General features: G+C 43.0%; 1 protein-coding gene across 1 annotated transcript in view; it reads right to left on the bottom strand.

Annotated features, from left to right (window-relative positions):
• The window catches only part of DHX15 (DEAH-box helicase 15), a 77,126-nt gene extending 62,990 nt beyond the window's left edge, over positions 1–14,136 (bottom strand). The window contains exon 1 of the mRNA XM_026037534.1: positions 14,093–14,136. The gene's annotated coding sequence lies outside the window, so the exon portion shown is untranslated. The remainder of the gene's footprint in view (positions 1–14,092) is intronic.
• Positions 14,137–14,802: the final 666 nt, after the last annotated feature.

Genomic DNA, 14,802 nt, shown 5'->3' with positions numbered 1-14,802 from the left:
TTTTTAATTTTGCAAACACTGAAGAGCTGTTCCCAGGGAGGTCTCAGTCCGTTGCACATTACTCAGAGGATTTGAGGATTCCACAGCTTTATAAATCCTTTAATTAAAACTCCTCCAAACACATTTCAAGACAGGCCATGGAGTTCTCAATAGAGGTGCGTAAGTTAACTGTTCTTCCCATTTCCTAGTGAAAATCCCAACAGCTTTTCCAGGTGACAGTAGCCACCTCTGCTACCAAGCTGCATTTGTTGGCACCTTTTTGAATTTCCGCATAGTCATATATCTCTCTGACATGAATGTACCTGCTGCCTTCTGTTTGATGGCTGTGCCCCTGACAGATTCCTCCTCCAAGATCCAGCAAGGAAACCCTTCCAACCCAAATGAAGATCAATAGCACTGCACCAAAAGTTTTGATAAATACTTTTGATCATCCGATAATGACCAATTGCTCCAGGAGAGCACAGTAATTTTGATGACAGTCATTTATCAAACAAGGGAGAAGAGAAGCTCGGACCTTTATAGCAAAGTCAGCCTTCCCACTTCAGCAACTATATTTTATTTGACACAGTATAGGCCAGCAAAGAGAACCTCTCCTATCCTGCTAAGCATCATAGGTAAGACTCTGAGAAGACTAAGAGTGAGCAGCATGAACATTACCTAAGTGATGCTCTTTGTCTACACGGTTTGTGTCCTTTTCAGTTCATCTGATGTCTGAAGGAGATTAGCAGTAGACATTAAGAAGCAATAGCCAATGCCCAGCGCTCAGGCAGTCACAGAAACGCTGCTGTCTGTGCAAATGCTGAGCCTGTCAGGCTCTTCATTGTCTTCTGAAACCCGCTTGGCTAAATCACAGTATCACAGAACCACAGAATGGTTGAGGTTGGAAGGGACCTCTAGAGATCATCTAGTCCAGCCTCCCTCTCAAGTAGGGACACCCAGAGCATGTGGCACAGAGCGGCACCCAGGAGGGTTTGGAAGATCTCCACAGAAGGAGACTCCACCACCTCCCTGGGCAGCCTCTTCCAGGGCTCTGTCACCCTCACAGGAAAGAAGTTCTTCCTCACATGGAGATGGAACTGCCTGTGTTTCAACTTGTACCCATTGCCCCCTGTCCTGTCACTGGCCACCACTGAGAAGAGCTTGGCCCCTTCCTCCCTACAAGTCCACCATGTGGCTAAAGTGCCCACAGGAGGAGGAATCCCACCGTGGGGAATACAGAGCTGGCACCTGTACACCTCTCATATGCTGAGTTGGCTGTGGCTTGGGTACGGCCAGCACATCCTGACTTCTGGGGAACTCAACAAAACGAAGCCGCGGTTTTCCCAGCTTTCTGCTGGAAATGTAGGACCTGTTCCAGATGGTTTTGCCACAAAGCGCAGTACCCCGACTGACCTGAGGGGGGAAGTCACGTAGAGGGAAAAATGAGGCCCTGAGGTGCTTTTCTGAAGCACCAAAACCGAGAACCTCACCAAGAGCCCAATGTAGTGCCACCGTGGAAATGGTTCTGGAGGGGCCCTGCCGCTGTCCTCTTCCTCTGACACCTGGGGCTTGTCCATCTGCCCTCTCTCAAGGTGTTAGTGAACAAGGGGAATATTCTTTAATTTCTGTGATTCAAAATGATAACTTGTCTCAGAACGTGTGGCAGGCAGTGAGTTGACAATCTTTGAGTTACCACAGACAACCTGAGCAAGATTTGTGACCCAGAACCCTTTGACATAAGAGGGGATGAATAGTTGTTTCTTTTGTTAGCTCATCATCAAATTTCATGCCAGTTCCTCACAAATCTTCATGTGGCTTCCAGATGAGAAGTGACTTAACTGATTCCTGCAAGTTTTCAAGCTACACACAGGCTTGAGTAAAATGCCCTGAATTTTAAGCATAGTGATTGGAAACTCCTGAGACAAACCTACTTTCCTTTAACGGAAGAAGATTGTACTAGGCCTCATCCTTCATATATAAACACTGCCTCTGGAGCCGCTTGTCTGCAGAACCTGCTTCTCTATCTTCATTTAAGCATCTCCGTGGGGTTTTGAACTGCTGCCTGCACTTACAAAATCTAAGTCAGATTTCACATGCTGGGGATTCTGGTCTCTCCAGGCAGAGGTCAAGTGTCTATAAGCACGCAGCATCTACAGCAGGGATGCTTCAGAGGTGCACACATACATCAATACCTTTGTTACGTCTTAATAATGTATGGAGCGCTTTTACTTTAGGCAGTAGCTGCTATGCACTTAGCTTGTCCCAAGACAGTTCTCAAAGACAGCGCTATATACACGCTATATACATACACATACAGCCCACCTGTTATCACGAATGGCAGGGAGCATACTGATGAATACATTCAGATTTCAGGTCCTCAGTTTTATTTTCTCTGGTTGCAGTTTACTATCATAGTATTAAGACTATTAACCCTAAAAGCCACCTGTAAAAGCTTTAATCTAATCCTTGTTAAGACTATGTTGATACTGTAAGTACAGAGGGGAACAAACAGCAAAGGAAAAAAAAAAAGAAAAAAAGAGCATGGATATATTTCCCATATAATTCCTGTTTTAATGAAAATTAATTAAATAAATGAGGAGCTTAAGTGAGCTGGCAAGCCATCAGCTCTGATGGATTCTTGGCAGAACGGCGTCCAGCTCGGTCTGCGAGATGGGGTAACGTGGGAGCCAGGTGGCTCTCGCCCTGCTTGCGGCCCTGGTCCCCTCAGAAGGCTCTTACACGCTTGGCTCTTCCCTAGTTTGGCCAACACCAGCATTCCTAATACGCCAGGCAGCAAGGCTGAAGAGGCCAGTTAAATAACTGGTCAAGAATATTGTGTAAGTTCTACTTCCTTCTTAATACCTCTTGCTCATGCCAGTTTTATCTTGGAAATCAACAGTCTCCAATGATGAAAACACATCCTCGAGTGATGGAAAAAGCAGACTTGAGTGATTAATTCAGTGTGTAAGTTCCAGACAATCCAGATCCATGGATACAAATAAATACATGGATACAACAATGGAGGTTTTTAGTACCCCTTCCTTTTCTCCACTCTCCTGCCTCATAGCCCTGCTGTATCTACACAGATGCACTAACATGTGTGCATCTTAATAATTGTAAACTTGTACAATGTAAATGGTGACAAAAAAAGGCTTTTACAACAATTACTTTTCTACACTACAGCATGTTAGTCTCACTTTAGAGGGCTGAAGTTCTGCACTGCGCTGCCCAGTCCTTCCCAGTCATGATGTTAGGCTCATCCATGACCTTCTGATTCTGGGATTCAGTATTCAAATCCCCTTTTACCTCCAAAAATACATCCTCTTCATTTTTTAAATCCCTCCTAGTTTATAAAGTGTGAAAGCAACTCAAAAGAAACAAAACAAAAGTTTCTACCTGCATTTCTTATTATTAATCTGCATATATATTATGCTTACTTTGATGCCACAACAAAGGCTTTTTATTCTACATGATGTTTTATAATGATTTATTTTCTGTGTACTTGATTCTAATGTTTAAAAGACTCTACAAACCCTTTAGTCATGAAAATTAAAAAAAATAAATAAAAAAAAGGTTTGTCAATCATGTTTTGGCAATGACCTTTCTGTTGAATAACATCTCCTGCAGTCAACAGCTCTGCATGCAGGGGTCGAAAGATATCTTAGCTTTTCATTTAAAACATTAGTTTAAATATGTTAATACTCTCTTCAAAAGAAACACTGTCTGTCCTAGTGTCAGACCCGAGTGCTTCATGCTCATGAGTGTCATCAGGATCTTCTGATCAATATTTAAACACATAACTATCAAACCCCAGCTAAGTGTTTCTTCCTGCCAGTGGTTTCTGGCAGTGCACACAAGATTGCCCATTTTGTAGCTGCCTTCACAAACACTGCAACTCTGACCAATGACTTTTATGTCCAAAACAAATATCTATCTGTTTCCAGTGCAAACAACAGTGCAATTCCTTCAGCCATGGACCTACAGCTTCTGGACATATCCCACTGTATTTTTCAGTGAGCTATTTTTGACTTTTTAAAAAACATCTTTTTAATATTTTTTTTCTACTTAGGTTCATTTATTCCTGCATCTCGCATTTCTAATATATCAGCTAGAGTTTCCATACCTAGGTAACCCATGCAGCAGATGTAACATCTCTTGTTGCAAGGATATAAACACAACCAGTCCCTTCCACTCCAACAAAACTCCAACTAAAACAATTTTCCTTCAAAGTTATCACAAGAATTGTGTAGAACAACCATAAATGAAACCTTTGTCACATTTAGAAAGTTGGACTGCTGTGTCTACTGCAGTGACAGACCACCTTTTCTCAAAGGCTGAGGAGTTTTTCTCAAATACAGGTACATAAGGTACACAGGGTTGTGCTAAGTCAGACTATAGATAAAACTAGTAAGCGTGCTGTGCTCCCATGCCAAACTCCATCTCTTTTTCTTGCAGACATAACTGCTGTCAAATAAACATGAAATCTATATCATGTTACTTCAGGGGAATTGCTGCACTCCATATCAAGCCTCTTCGAGGGCTAAGCTTCAAGGGTCTCACTCATTGCTTTCCACCCATTCTGCAGCTACTTCTCCTTCCTTTAACATCAGGTATAAATAAACAAGACTTTTTCAACAAAAAATCCCTGTTGAACAACATATATTAAACATCAAAATACTTTTCTTTTTAAATAAGGCTATGAAAACTGCCATCTCCAAACATCTCTAGTGCTGACCTCTATCAGCAACATTAGCCAATGCATAGGAAAAATAAGAAAAAGTAGTTTGGAATTGTGATGCAGAAGTCATTTTATTTTATATTTTATTTTATTTTATTTTATTTTATTTTATTTTATTTTATTTTATTTTATTTTATTTTATTTTATTTTATTTTATTTTATTTTATTTTATTTTATTTTATTTTATTTTATTTTATTATTTTTTTAAACTCAGGAAAGAATTTCTGTAGATCAGGAAGGAAAAAACCCACACTCTTTCTGTACCTCAGTTTCCCTTTCAGAGAAAAGTAAATTATAAAACTGAGCTCCATTTCAAAGGTAAATTACAAAGCTTTACTAATTCATGCAGTGTCATGTGTCAAGAACAACTGAGTGCTGGTGTTGTATAGTCTGCACTGTTACTACACATTAACTTATACTTTGCTATTAATGGTAGTGCCTATCCAGGCAGCCTATCCAGAGAACAGCTCTGTTACACTAGCACAAACATGTAATAAAAAAGAGAGCCCGGCTTGCACTGCCGAGGAGTGGGGAGCAGAGCAGTGCTCCTTGGTCCTCTCATCCCATCTGGATGAAGCAACTTTCCCATGAAGTTCCTCTTTTCCTCTCCTCCTGCTCTCCCATCCTTACTGCATTTCTGGTTATATTTTACTATTATCAGAGCTATTCAAAGGGCCAGTTCTGAGGCTTCCCATGAGCTGGTTATTATTGGAAGGCACTGTCTTGTCCATTAACCAAGGGAACAGGCAAAACCACAGCCAGGAAGTCAATGTGAAGGATGCAAACATTTGTTTTGACTAAGCTCTAAATGGGTGCAGCTTGAGGCAGCCAAGGCAAAAGTAAATTCCCTTTTTTTTTCTGATACGGAAAAGTTTAGGGAAGAAGAGTGATACACAGGAGAGAGCTATGATAAATTATCTTTAAGTTTGCACTCTCTCTCTGCATGCTGCATAGCCCTCAGGAGCATAAGTTAATGTTCCAGTAAGATGAAAAAGAGATAGAGTTTTGGGAGCTGGTGCCACCTATATCCACAGTGAATATCAATGTCATTTATTTCACCTGACATGCTTATACAAATATGTTAAACTTCAAGAAAATTAGCTTTTCATCTTGCTCTGGAAAGCTGAATTAGAGTTTTGGAAAGAAACCAGAGAGCAATTCTTTATTTGCTAGAAAGCAGCCACCAAAATAAAGTGCTTCTGCGAAGAGATTCACTGATCAAAGAGGTTTCGATCGGAGTTTTGAGGGCTTTGTGCTTGGCGCGGGTGCTGTGTGGGTGCTTGGGTGCTTTGCCTTCCTCTTGGCCTGTTTCCATGCCCCGGAGCTCGGATCGCCGCCTGTGGAGCCATGGGGCACAAGGGAGGGCCCCAAGCACCTACATCCCGGCACTCACTGGTTCAGGCTATTAACTGAAAAGGGAAGCAGGATCCGGCCCCTAAAGCACTGGACACTGGTCACTGGTTTATCCAGTCTGGTTTATCTTGGTCCAGAGCCAGCAAGCAGCAAGTGCTCTGCATTGGTGGCAGGCCCAGGTTGGGTGACCCACAAATGAAGCCCCGGCAGCTCCCGGAGCTCCCGGAGCCCCTCGAGCCGCTCTTGTCAGATTTAAGCACTTTCGTGCTCAGAGGCGGGCGAGATGCAAGGCTACACAATCATTTTACAGCCACCTCTCACATAGCTCCCGGAGATTTCTTCCATTAAGCTAATCCCCCACTGCCGCCCGCGCACGCAAACCCGCGCTATGGAAGTAAATTCCGCAATTAGCTGCCTAAATCCTGCACTCCCACGTGGCGCGCTCGGAGCCGCGGCGGATGGCCCAGGGAGGGACAGCCCCGTCCGAAGCAGGCCGCTCGTGCCCGCCTGCAGTGCACAGGCCTCAGCGAAAGGCCCTGGCGAGAGGCAGCCAGGCAGGGGCCACCTCCCAAAACCCCAAGTCCGACACGTGCCTTCAGACACGAAGCAGTTAACGCAAAGTGTTCGTAATTAGGCTTCCTATTAGCTCGCAATTAAGGTGAGCAGGGGAGGCGAACGCTCGCACCTCTCCCGCGCTGATATCCCGGCCTTGCTGGCTGGCAGGCTCCACGAGGCAGCAATGCATCCTTGTCAGAGGGACCAGCTGTCCCTGCTTAGGTGAAACAGTCCCTTTTTTGTCATCCTGTCCCATTAAAATAATTTATCAACTCCGATGCATTTTAGTAGGGGCTAATGGTGCGACCCTGTTTTCCCTTCAAATGTCCCTCTTAATTAGTTCTATATATTGTTGTCTGTGTTGTATGGTAAAATATTTGGCAACTTTTCTTTTTCTCTTAATTCTTCCAAATTAAGATCGAATTAGCTGAATCCCCCTCACACACACAACAAAGGCTCCAACGCAAAAGCCTCCTGGAGGTGCTAGGTCAGAAAGCTACTTTATTCGCATAACAACTGTGCCACTGGATTATTTTGTCTCTCCAAATACGTGACATTTAATTGCTTTGGGGGCAGATGTCTCTGCCCCACTCTGCTGGATGGAGTCCAAACGAGTCCACCATATATCACAGACCTATGTTTGTTTTTATGGAGAGCAGGCACAGAGAAAAGCATAAAGGTACCAATAACACTCTTAATATATCTTTTTCAGTTGAAAAAGATCTTTTCCTGAAAATATTTTGAACTAGAGACTAATGCTAGGTAGGCAGTCTGTGGAAGGGTTTGCTCTGACAGCAAACCAGACCCTAGCAAAGATTAGACCAAGTTTTCACATCTTTTTGTAAGTTACTGAGCTAACATGTTTTTATAAGTTGCTGAGCAAGATTTGACGGACATTATTTTCTGGATCATCCTTACCAACACATAGAAACCTCTACTGTTGCTTTGAAGGCTGTTTCTGCTACTTGTAAGGCTATCACAAAGCACAGGATGAATCTGTCCCTATATATTAAAATAACACCTTAAACTACTGCCGTGAAAAAGGGCATATTTAAAAAAATTTTTGATATTTAAATATCTTCTTAATAATAAATATCTTCTTTGTAGCCCTTCACATTTAGAGAGTAATACAGTAGCTTTTTTGTTTATAGAAAGATTTGGAACATTTTTTAACTTCCTGAGAATTTCACCTCCTAGGGTGGAGCCATGTATTGGCTGATAAGGATGTGGAAAGCTACACATCTTTGGGTTTTCCTTTCTACCATGACCCAGAATATGTACACAAAACAAGGCAGTGTTTTCATAGGGTACTTCAATCTCCCTTAAACACCTCAAAAATCTCCAGACAATAAATATCTAATATGCTACAGCTGAGAAAGCTAATTTTCAGCTTGGCTCACGTTTCCTGCGAATATGAAAGCCACAGGCCGCGTTCACACCCTGTCGCTGATGTTGTTCCTGCTGATGGTGCAGAAGATCCCGTTAGCGTCAGAGCGGCGCAGACGCCCTCACCTCGCCTGGTGCTTAGGGCCGAGCGGAGCCCTCCTCGCTCCGCAGGCAGAGCCTAGGGTTGCCATCAACAGCATCAACCTGGGCCGCCTGCGAGGTGCCTCGCATCTTCCTCTGGGACTGAGAAGCGCCTCACGCCCGAGGAAAGCTGAGCCATCTCTGCAGATGTAGAGGGTGAGTGGGGAGGTGAGACTGATAGAAGTGGTCCAAACCATGAAGGTCTTAGTACTTCAGAAAATAAAAAGAACCTTCAAAATACCTACATCTTTATGAAGGGGCCATTAAATACATTTAAAATGTGGTCTTTACTTACTTTTGAAAAATCACTGCCAGGGTGTGCTTTTGGTCATTATTACTTAGGAAGTCTTCCTAAGCCTAATGTGGAGACAGTCAATTAAATCAATATGAAGATGTGTCAAAGACGGGTATTTACATCATCTCCCCATATGCCCTCTCCTCTCCTCACCTGGAAAGGGTCTTTCTCAAATACTAGCACCTGAAAGATGTAACCTGGGGAACACTTCCACCAGGATGGGGGTTTCAAGATGCACATTAAGAAAGGGAGGCAGAACTGACTTCCTCAGCCCAACCAGTGTTGACCACTGTTGGGCAAGAGTCAAAGCTTTCTGTGACATCCCTGCTGGTCACTGTTGTAAACAGGGAGCAAACACTAAGGGGCCCAAGAGTTGTAAGAACTGAATGGGCACCAAGGTTTCCCTCAAACCTTCTCTTCTTGTAAGGCACCACTTTCCACCCTCTAGTGGAAAGCACAGCTCACCGCAGGGTTTCCAGCTGATTTCCTCACATCCCATATGTTCCTTGGCAAGAGGGAAGAACTGGCTCATTATTCAGAAAATTGACGGATGCCCAGATTCATCAGTCAGCCCGTCGTGAAAGGCTTCCCTGTCAGCTCGGTTATTCAGGGGCTCAGCTCTAGCACGGCTCCAACTTTGTTTCAAAGAACTTCTCTTTTGTTCCTTTAAATTTAAATAAGTGAATTCAGTCAGCTTGGTAAGAATAAGGTAACAGATATACACCTACAGGAGGACTCCAAAGTCTACCCTTCACACGATACCTCTTAAATCACAGTATTACACGAGTCTCATGCTAAGATACTTGTGTGCAATACTCTGCAGCTAGGACACAGGGGCTGTGAAAAAGAGCCTATTTTTCTCTGGGTAGGTGAAAGATCACTGAGATTCATACCAAAAGGAAGGTATGGCAGAAATTCCTTGAGGGATACCAAACCATTAGGATTAAACAAGAGAAAATGACATTTGAGATGGATTTCCAAAAATAAATCACTTATCTAGAGGCTATGGTAAGAAATTTTACCTAACATCATTTCCATTTGTGTCCAAACTGTTATGAGAAATTACACACGTCAGTCTGCATTTCTAGATAAATAAGCACGAACTCATGTAAAAATTTGCTGTATTGTTTGGAATTATTGTCCTTTACCATAACACACATTAATGATGACACTAAGAAGTATTTTTATACGATTTACTTTGTTAAGATCTCAGATTGTTTTCAGATCAGACACTGGCACCAGGGACCCTGGTTCTGTCCCTACAAACGCAAGAGAGCTTTCCCCCGTGTCCTCCTGGCCAAGCAAACTGGCAGATATTTTGCATTTTGCTTAATAATAATCAAACCACACACAGCTTTGACTATTCTTATCTGTTTTACGAAGCTGATAATACTGCCAGCGGCTGGAACTTTTCTATGTTTTTTTGCAAAACATCCTGGAGTCTTTAACTTCCACCTGGAGAGCCACCAGAGACAAACAAAAAGGACCTTGGGTTTAATGTCTCATCTAAAGGATATTATAATGTGTTGGCCTCATTATTCACAGCAGAAAGGGCCTTTGTCATGGTCAGATGGCTTTAATGTGTTTCGTATGCTACATAAATTCAAACTTGATGGCTCATTTATTTGTTGGATTGCAGCGTTATTCAACCTAAATGAAGCCTTGGTATTTACTAATAATTTGAGCTCTGGCTCTTGTTTATTTAAATCCACTATTTCCTCTCTTGCCCATATGAAGTACAGATTCCAATAAGTTAAGGAATATCAGAGGGGCACAAAAAATGCAGAGAGAAGAGCTTTTAGTTTGTTGATAATTATTTATCCAAGCCTGGAAAGATTAGTATTCCAATATTGCAATTTCTGACATCAATTTTCTCAGGGTCAGAAACAACTTCTCAGACTTCAACTAAGCCTCAGAATACCCCCATGAGGAAGTGAGTCATTGTTATCACCACGCTGCAAAAGGGCAAATTGGAGGCAGTTGAGGTTACGTAGCTTATTCCACGTCACCAAAAACACTGAATAAAGTGCATCCAAAATCCAGATCTGCCATTTAATCTTAGGACTGTATTTCTTGTTAGGATGTAACAATTTTCTTTGGCAAAACTGCTCACAACAGCTATCTAGCTATGTGGTCACACAAACCCAAATCACTCAGAACACAAAGATTTTCTTTTATAAATACGACTGCAATAAAAAACAGTATAACTATATGGTCACGTCTAGTATCCATCTTCTATTCTCAAGGAAATTTATCTTCAGATTTTTTTTTAATTTGAATTGCATAATTGAATTCAAGCTGAACTCCCCAAAGGCAGATTTCAAAGCCCCTACCCAGTTGGATACTGTCAGAACAATCTTAAGATTCAAAATCATCCATTAAATCAAAACAAAGCCAAGAATTTCACCTTGCCAGGTTATATCTAGCCAAAAGTATGAGTAAATATCTGTAACCAGAGCAAAAGATACTCCGCGATAGAAACACACAACCAGATTTTAATAAACTGAATAACCATAAGAATCCAGATTGATAAACAGATTCTCTCTGAGTGGAAATGGATCCACATGCCTAATTCACCGCAAAGAAGCGCATAAATACAGCATAAATACCAAACATACTAATATAGCTCACACTTTGAAATTATATACATGAACTAATTTTGTTTTCCTTTCTCCACTGACATAAATGGAGAGTAACTCCAAAAATTAGAAACAAAAATGGTTCTGGCACTGGACACTGGCATTCCTTGGCCAGTTCTCCCTGTCAAGTTTTTTTGTATGAAACAGGTGTTGCTTGCTGGATCTCCAGCCAGTTAATGATTTGTCACCCTATCAAATAACTTTTCAAGTGATTTATTAAGTGATTAGGAGTCTGTTCGGACAAACCAAATAGACTTTGTTATTACAGCAGCAGAAATTCAGCCCGTTAGCCGAAGGGAAGGGGCATTTGGAAAACAAAATCCTTATTCAACTATTTTCCCTTTCCTCTCAGAATTACAAACCCCTTTAGCTATGACTTAGAAATCTAGTTTTTGTTGTTTGCTTGTTTCCTTTTCTCTTCCCTTGCACAGCTCTGTCAGTGTCCAGCTTTGTATGGAATGGATACTGATGCAAACAGCTAGAAACTCCAGGAGATTTCTTGGCTCTTCTCCTCTTAAGTGAATGGCCTGGAGAAGTTACCTCCTTAGCAGCTCCAGGACAGCCTCAGTCAGGCAGCTTGTGCCATTACAGCTTCCAGGGGCAGCTTTTTGTCTCCTCGGAGCTGCTGTTTGTGCTTCATTAGCTCGGGTTGCCTCCCCCCTCACCAAGCCCACCAGTGTACTTATATTAAGGGGGTTCGGTTAAAATGTCATCAAAACCGCACCACTTCAGAAAGGCACCATTGCTTAAGGGCCAGCATCTAAGGCCTTTTAAGGGCCGATACGATACCTTCAGTACTATATAGGAATGTGCAAGTTACAAGAAGATATGAAATGCAGACATTTTCAGTATGTTTAAAAGTAGCATTGAATTACACTCCTTAGGTGTTGATTTTATTATGTTGTAGTTATACTGTTCATAACGCGTGCCAGCCCAGCAGCAGTGCACAAGTCTTCTGAGGTGAGCAAGAGATCTGGGTATTGGGTATTTCCTTCTCTGGAGGTCTTCCAAACCCGCCTGGATGCCGCCCTGTGCCCCGTGCTCCGGGTGTCCCTGCTGGAGCAGGGGCTGGACTGGATGATCTCTAGAGGTCCCTTCCAACCTCAGCCCTTCTGCGACTCTGTATTCCGCAGCGGATGAGGCTTTTCCTGCCACGACTGCGGTGCTTTCCCCAGGTAAATCACAACGCTGCCTTGGCCGTGCCCCAACCTGCCCCCTCGCAAGCCCGACCTCCCCATGGCACTGTTGAGAAGTGCCCCTCGCCAAGGTGCAGCCCGGAGTCTTCTCCGAGATCGGCCCTTTCGTAACTAGCCCAGCACAACATCCAGGAGAATTACTCAGCCTCGCTCCAGTTAACAAAATTTGGTAATCCTCTAATAGAAACATCCAATCTGTATCTGGCTTCCACAAAGCACTTCATAACCTTATAATCCACACTTTTAATAACATCTGCAGGCTTTGAGAGTAAAATCTCGCAAGTGACAAACACATGATGACTCACGGGAGGGAAACCTGGGAGCTGAAGATGGGAGGCGAGTTTGCAGCAAAATAAAAAGGGCAGTTTCAAAGATAACAGGTTTTTCTCTCTGCTGTTTGCTCTATGTATTATAACAACATTTTCTGATGCATGCAAAGGGTGGCCTTCCCTTCAGCAAGGCCACTGTGAAATATCCACTGTATTTGTATTCTTTTGTTACAGGCATCCTAATAAGAGTGGGAAGAGCCACCAGTCCACGGATTTCTCCACGTATCCCAAGAAGCAGCTGCTTAACCTATTTAACTGGAACCGAAAGCCTCAACATTCATAAAGCAACCCAGCAGGAGCCTTATTTTGAACAAATGTGTACCAACTTCATGGGGAAAATCTGCACCAGTAAACCTCATTATATCTAATGGAATACTATTAAAAACTCCATGCCCTGAGAGTTAAAAACCTTTCTGTAAGCAGGTGGCATTCTCAGCCTTGTTTATTAATGCATACATTGGATCTGGGAAAAATGTAGTCTCTTTGTGGTGGTGGGTTTTTTTTTGTTTTTTTTTTTTCCTCATATCTATTCTGTCCTTTTCTAGGCCCAAACACGCTGCTTCTGAGGGCTGCTCACATCCTCTGTACTGCTGGGCTGGAACTAATGGGATTCACCTGGTCTGAAAGCAGGATCAGCAGAGCTGCTCTGCACCTCGGCAGGGATCCTAAATCCCGACGCCTCCCTAAGAAATACCCTTCATCTGCCCACCTAAGAGAGGAAACAGGCAGCAAACCTGAGGGTCAGGCATGAGCACCCTCAGGCGGGAGCAGCTCTTCCTATTTGCTCTCCCCCAGGATGTCCTCCTGGCCTTAATTATTTGCTGAGATGGAAAGATTACTCTGGGAGGAATTCATATGGAAACATTCACCTCAAATTGTGTACAAAATATTCAGAGTGGATTTGTTCAGTGTACAAAATATTGACGGGAACAATCTTATCTTAAGATGAGTCATTCAGAAAGTAAAATGGCTTTATTTAATTTTTCTAAAAATTAGAGGCCCATTTGACAGTTTGAGAAAACAATCCTAACAACTCATACTAAAATGTCAAAATGATTTTAAACAAGGTAAGAAAATCCTTGTGTTCATAATCCCCGCAACATCTGATCTCAGAAAGCATTCTCCACGGGGGGAACTTAAATATGTGCACAGGCTTATGAAAGCTGCATGAAACCAAGAGATGTTAAGGTCAGATGAGGGACCTGGAACCTCTGAAATTTCAGATTGTAAATAGGATTTAGGATCTTGTACTTTCACTGAGACAACAAAAATGGATATAATTAACACACACTGTTAAACTTCATTAGTCTCCCAGGGTTTGAGTTATACTTACAAAATCAACCCATTAGAATAAATATAGCTAAAAAGGTGGGGAGCCACTTTACCATGAAAACAATTTTTACTCTACAGAAAAAAGAAAATGTTTCTTTTCCTTTTCTGCTATTCTGAAAGATACAAATACAGCAATTATTTCCACAAACCTTTTTGAAAAGCATTCAGGCTTCCGGGCCCTGATCTACTCGGCGCAAGTTTCAAAGGAGACTGGAATCCAGCAAGATCAGTGGTGAGGGGCCTGGTTTGAGGAGGCCTCCAGGCCCAGCTCTCCTGCACCCTGCAGCGTTCACAGGGCAGGAGACTTCCACAGCCAGGGAGCCACCACGCGGGTGACACTCTGGCCCCAGCACAAACACTGTCCCTTGCTTCCCAACATGCATGGGCAGAGCCAAGGGCTGTTGCCTTTCACAGCTCCTGGCCCGTGAGAGCGACCCTTGCAGCTGGGTGCTCAGCAGAGCAGGATCTGCCCTCCCACCTCAAGGCCTGAGGGGCCTCTGTTGGATGAGGATATGGGATGGGATCCCTCAGCTTCTGCTGAGGCCCAGCCTGCCCCGTGCAAAGCAGAGGTTTTGGCACCTGCGAGACTTAGCAAGAGTTTACATCCTAATTGGAGGCTTCTTGTTTGGGATGGGAGCGCCAAGGTCCTGCTGGGTTTGGAAACAAAGACTCAAGAATTTTTCCTTAGCAACTCAACAGGCACACATGCTTCTGCACCAAAACACAAACTTGGGAACACACAAAGCTTTCCTGATTCTGGCGAGTTGTACCTCACTGGCAATATTATTGAGGACAGCAAGGAATTCGGACAAGTTCAGGGACTCTTAGAAACAAGCGCTGCTTGCAAAAGCGAAAAGGA

Source organism: Nothoprocta perdicaria, unplaced genomic scaffold (assembly GCF_003342845.1).
Source record: "Nothoprocta perdicaria isolate Ctin4 unplaced genomic scaffold, notPer1 scaffold_2, whole genome shotgun sequence".
Classification (NCBI taxonomy): Eukaryota; Metazoa; Chordata; class Aves; order Tinamiformes; family Tinamidae; genus Nothoprocta; species Nothoprocta perdicaria.
This window is presented reverse-complemented; position numbering and strand designations above follow the sequence as displayed.